The sequence below is a fragment of the Salvelinus fontinalis genome, chromosome 22, assembly GCF_029448725.1.
Source record: "Salvelinus fontinalis isolate EN_2023a chromosome 22, ASM2944872v1, whole genome shotgun sequence".
NCBI classification, from domain to species: domain Eukaryota; kingdom Metazoa; phylum Chordata; class Actinopteri; order Salmoniformes; family Salmonidae; genus Salvelinus; species Salvelinus fontinalis.
Window position 1 is genome coordinate 21925975 of NC_074686.1, and position 6572 is coordinate 21932546.

A 6572-nucleotide genomic window follows, 5' to 3' on the forward strand; every position below is an offset into this window, starting at 1 on the left:
CTGACTGACTGACTGACAGAGAGACAGACAGACTGGTGAACAAAACAATTGCACACCTCCACATGTGTGAGTTATTTATAACATATAGTAGGTATTTATGCACTTATTTATGACATATAGTAGGTATTTATGCACTTATATATGACATATAGTATAGTGGGTATTTGTGCAGTTATTTATGACACAGTCGTTGTAGTCTCTCGTGCGGAATCTGCATGTTTGTCTGAAACACAAAGTTAAATGATTTCACAGTGTTAGTTTCTTATTATCAAGGCCAAAAAGTTCACAGACATACTAAGTAACAGTTGTGTTTGTATGCTGAGAATGAAAGATGGGTGCAGGGTGAAACATTTATGGTCTTCTGGAGATGCTCAAGTACACATAATAACTAGCTACTAATCCAACACGGCCAACAAATTATGGAAAGTTTCTGATCTTGTCAAGAACGGACAGGTAGCCAGAAAGCGTCTTACAAGTAACTCGATCGTGGACAATTACTGCTCTATACACTAATAAATAACCCAGAAAGGTAGCGATATCCAATCCTAGTCATTGATGACTCACTGCCCGAGGGTTGGGAGATTGGGCAGGGAAATGAGCGCATGGGTTTGCCCTGCGTGCCAGGACCATGTGTGTCTGCTCTCTGCATGCCAAACTATACCAGGCAGGGGAAGATCTGACTATGGTTTCGCTAAAGGAAGCACTGCCCCTCCCTTCTGTCTGACATCACTATAGAAAATAAGACGTAGTCAACATTTGCTACATCTATCAATGGCCCATACTCCTGCTGCGGGAGGATCACCTGCCTGCTATACTGTATTAGCCTGCTGAGGTTTATCCTGAAGCTAAAGCTTGAGGAGCTGACACAAACGTCAAGTCTCAGGCAAGGTTGAACAGAGCATGGTTCACCGAACCACCTCCATCACATCACCCTAAATGCACCAATGCCACAACCAAACGCCTCCTCACTATGCCAGCAGCATACCACCCTGCATACCACTGCTGGCTTGCTTCTGAAGCTAAGCAGGGTTGGTCCTGGTCAGTCCCTGGATGGGAGACCAGATGCTGCTGGAAGTGGTGTTGGAGGGCCAGTAGGAGGCACTCTTTCCTCTGGTCTAAAAAATATCCCAATGCCCCAGGGCAGTGATTGGGGACACTGCCCTGTGTAGGGTGCCGTCTTTCGGATGGGACGTTAAACGGGTGTCCTTACTCTCTGAGGTCATTAAAGATCCCATGGCACTTATCGTAAGAGTAGGGGTGTTAACCCCGGTGTCCTGGCTAAATTCCCAATCTGGCCCTCAAACCATCATGGTCACCTAATAATCCCCAGTTTACAATTGGCTCATTCATCCCCCTCCTCTCCCCTGTAACTATTCCCCAGGTCGTTGCTGCAAATGAGAACGTGTTCTCAGTCAACTTACCTGGTAAAATAACAGTAAAAAATAAAAAAAATAAAAAAAATACTCAACACATCAGGGATGAACAAAGGACTCCTTTCCTCATTTCCCTCCTCTCTTCAGAATCTAGGTTGACAACCTGTATCCTGAGGCCCCTGGTGCATCATGGAACCTTGATAACAGAAGTTATCTGAGGCTAGGTTATTGTTTTCAACCAAGGGTTCTAAAGACTAAAATTAGGAGGCTCAAACGTCTGGAAAATGTCAGATAAACTTAGAGTGGAAAATGAAAACAATGCGTCTGAGGCTGTGGTATTTGGGTGGTATCCACCCAGTAGTGTGAACGATGAATGTCAGCCAGAGGACTCAGGCCTGGTGTAGAAGTAGGTCTCTGATAGGCTCTGGCCAGTGGCTTGGTTACTGTAATTTATCTAGTGCTGCAGTATGTTGTTAAGAATAATATTTACATTTTTACATTGTAGTCATTTAGCAGACGCTCATCCTCTAATTCACATTCTATTTAGGGCACATACACTGTCATACATTTGATTAGGTTTTGTCTAGTGACCTGGTTAACTTAGAAAGTGCTAAGTGCCTCAGTGGAATGTGATAAATATGTGGATTAACTAGGTATTACTGTGTACACTCTTAGAAAAAAGGGTTCCAAAAGGGTTCTTCAGCTGTCCCCATAGGAGCACCCTTTTTGGTTCCAGGTAGAACCCTTTTTATCTAAATGTGTGTTTGCCTACGTGTGTGTGTGTGTGTGTGTGTGTGTGTGTGTGTGTGTGTGTGTGTGTGTGTGTGTGTGTGTGTGTGTGTGTGTGTGTGTGTGTGTGTGTGTGTGTGTGTGTGTGTGTGTGTGTGTGTGTGTGTGTGTGTGTGTGTGTGTGTGTGTGTGTGTGTGTGTGCGTTCATGCATGCGTATGTGCTTGTGTGCATGTGTGTGTGTTTGTGAGTATATTTTAGTGTGCGCCCAACCACATGCATCCATGTGTGTCTGTGTGTGTGTCTCCGTCCAGACGTATGTGTTCACCAACCAGGAAGAAGGAAGAAACCCATGGGGAATCCTCCTATCCAGATTAGATGAAGATTAGCTACTAATGTTGTGGACCTTTCAATGCCACAGGTGACTGTAGAGGAAGGCCATGAAAATGTCATGTCTCAACACTGATGTTGAGGTTACGAGACTAAAAACATAATTAGGATGTTTCCCTGTATGACTTATTGGAAGGGTGAAGAAGGATGCCATTAGGATGCAAATCATCCAGGTGGAACATCCCCATATCGCCAGCTTCAATGGACCAGCCCGGATCAAACTATCATACACCATGGTAGTGAGTGTGTGCTGAGCATAGGGATAGAAATACAAACTATCATACACCATGGTAGTGAGTGTGTGCTGAGCATAGGGATAGAAATAGAATAGATTTGCTACAGCAAATAATTCTATTCTTATGCTCCCATAGTGTAAGCTGTATACTTCTTAAAATAGTGTCTTTGTCACGACTTCGACCAAGGCAGGCTCTCCTTCCCGTGCGGGTGGCGTTCGGCGGTCGTCGTCACCGGCCTACTAGCTGCCACTGATTCTTTTCTCCCCCTCCCTATGTGGTTATTGGGTTCACCTGTTGTGTATTAGGGTTAATTAGTTGGGCTTATTAGTCAGCCGGCCCGCACGTTTCTTTGTGCGGGATTGTTTGTTTGTAAGTAGTGGTGTTGTTTTTGTGCTACGTGTTTTCTGGACTGTGTTCCTTTCGGCCCCGTGTCTGGGGTTGGTTAAATAGTACACCCAGTGTGTTAGTAGGGTGGCCTAGTTTGCCCGTGTTCATTAAAGAACATTTTGTATTGGCACCTGCTGTTTCCTGCGTTTTGACTCCACACTCCGACACCCAGGCCTTACAGTCTTCTAATCTAAACTCATATGTGTTTGGCATCTTAAATGGTGCAAAATGCTTTAATAGAAAATCAATCAATAGAACTAGAGTAGAATGAAATTGGTTCGGTATTTATGGCACTCTGGAATCCCTAGATCTGGTGAGATGTTCAACAGAGATGACCAGGAGACAGAGTAGCACTGTGCCCTGTCTGCCAGCCAGGACATAGGTAGTGCATAGTGCCACCTCGCTGCCTGCAGCATTGACATCACCTGTCTAAAGAAAGGCCACCAGCAGCCCGCATGACAGGCAGATGTACATGGGAGATTTGGCTAGAAGTAAGAACAGGGTTACTGAGATGTCACAGGGTTCAAATGAAAGGCCAATGATGTCACCAGCCAGTACTAGCCTAGCTGTTAGAGCGTTGGACTAGTAACCGAAAGGTCGCAAGTTTGAATACCTGAGCCGACAAGGGGAAAAATCTGTGGATGAGCCCTTGAGCAAGGCACTTGACCCTAATTTGCTCCATACTACTATGGCTGGCGCTATAGTAGTATAGCGCCAGCCATAATATATCAATAATATATCAACTCAACATTATGGCAATGTTATGGATTATTACTATAAATGTATTCTTATAGTGTAGTTAGAATCCCATCCGTAGACATCGTTACCCTATAATTACCATTATTGGATTTCATATAACTAAACTGTTCCAGGGAATTATCGCTATATGACACAAGGAATGAGAACAGAACGTTAAGAAAAATGATTCTTTGTCATCAAGTCATGAACATTCCGGTGGGCTTATGTGTAAAAGGCCAACAATGATCATGACAGCTAGCGTAGCTAAATGTAACAATGATGACAGCTAAACTTTGACCTCTTCCTCACCTCATTTCCCCTTGTTAGCTGTGCTCAGAGGCGATGAGTTCCCTTACATGGGTTAGAGGCCTTCTGTCCTATTGGAAACCATTCACTTTGACAAGGCTGTGGTATTCTTGGGTTTGAGAGATGGTGTCGATTCGTACATATGGCCGTGATCCTACAAAGGACAATGAGCCCTCCTTAGAAATCAGTTTGTAATAGTTACATCACTTCAGACAACTATGAGATTATCTATGGCTGAACAAACATGGGCAATCAGACAAGACCACAATAGACTGTGACAATCAGACCGGAATTTACAGGTACAGGGAGTGTACAAAACATTAGGAACACCTGCTCTTTCCATGACAGACTGACCAGGTGAATCCAGGTGAAAGCTATGAACCCTTATTGATGTCACTTGTTAAATCCACTTCAATCAGTGTAGACGAAGGGGAGGAGACAGGTTAAAAGATTTTTTAAGCCTGAGACAGTTGAGACATGGATTGTGTGCCATTCAGAGTGGGAATGGGCAAGACAAAAGATTTAAGTGCCTTTGAACGGGTTATGGTACAGTAGTAAATGCCAGGCGCATTGGTTTGAGTGACTCAAGAACTGCAACGCTGCAAGGTTTTTAACGCTCAACAGCTTCCTATGTGTATCAAGAATGGTCCAAAACCCAAAGTACATCCAGCCGACCTGACACAACTGTGGGAAACATTGGAGTCAACATGGGCCAGCATCCCTATGGAATGCTTTGGACACCTTGTAACTTTGACAAATTGAGGCTGTTCTGAGGGCAAAAGGGGGTGCAACTCAATATTAGGAAGATGTTCCTATTGTTTTGTACACTCAGTGTGTATACGTAGTCTAGGTCTAGACCTGTGCAAAGGTAGTGAAATGCTTACATACTGTATAACCATGACCATAAGCAAAGTATACACTGACTGTCTGTCTGTCTACTCAATATCAGCCTATACTGCTGAAGGTTTGCCATGTTATAAATAGCTCTAATTGTATCAAACAAGTAAATGTACACTCCTATGTATTTATTTGGACAGTAAAACTAAAACGTTTAATTTGGTTCTGTACTCCAATATTTGGGATTTTAGATAACATTTTTCATACGAGGTGACAGGACACAATGTTACCATTTACTTGATGGTATATACATACATATACATTTTACCGTTTAGAAATTAAACACCTTTTATTGTATCTAGTCCCCCTACTTGAAAGATCATACCTCTAAGACATAGCTAACTTCTCACCAATACCAAAATCAGGGGAGATTAGCAGGGGAGGTTAGGGGAGGTTAGCAGGGGAGGTTAGGGGAGGTTAGCAGGGGAGATTAGCAGGGGAGGTTAGCAGGGGAGGTTAGCAGGGGAGGTTAGGGGAGATTAGCAGGGGAGGTTAGGGGAGGTTAGCAGGGGAGGTTAGCAGGGGAGGTTAGCAGGGGAGGTTAGGGGAGATTAGGGGAGGTTAGGGGAGATTAGCAGGGGAGGTTAGGGGAGGTTAGCAGGGGAGGTTAGGGGAGATTAGCAGGGGAGGTTAGGGGAGGTTAGCAGGGGAGGTTAGCAGGGGAGGTTAGGGGAGAATAGCAGGGGAGGTTAGCAGGGGAGGTTAGGGGAGGTTAGCAGGGGAGGTTAGCAGGGGAGGTTAGGGGAGGTTAGCAGGGGAGGTTAGGGGAGATTAGCAGGGGAGGTTAGGGGAGGTTAGCAGGGGAGGTTAGGGGAGATTAGCAGGGGAGGTTAGGGGAGGTTAGCAGGGGAGGTTCATTTTTGGGGGGGTTGATATTTATGCCTTTCACACTCATCATTATTCGCGATTCATCACTGATTATCCATTATCATGGTAGCATCCACATATACTGCAAGTGTTCAGAAACATATTCTATTCTTATTTACAATAAACGTGACAATACATTATTTACTATTCATTTCTATTGGACACAACATAATCTGAAACGCAACCAAAACAAACTGCAAATTCATCCAACAAGTTTGTAGTTTCACAAGCTTGATGTAGTCAATGTGTGCTAGGAATAATGGACCAAAAACTAAATGTTTGACTACTTTAATACACATATGGGGCGGCAGGGTAGCCTAGTGGTTAGAGTGTTAGACTAGTAACCGAAAGGTTGCAAGTTCAAATCCCTGAGCTGACAAGATACAAATCTGTCGTTCTGCCCATGAACAGGCAGTTAACCCACTGTTCCTAGGCCGTCATTGAAAATAAGAATTTGTTCTTAACTGACTTGCCTAGGTAAATAAAGGTAAAATAAATAGCAGTGAATTTGTACAAATACTTATGACACCTTCAATTTGGGGAACTAGATATTTGAAGTGCTTTCATTTCTAAACTGTAAATGATAAGTGTATGTGTAATTCTACAATACTACTCAGTAGTTACTACTTTGTCTTTCTGTCCTTTTTTTT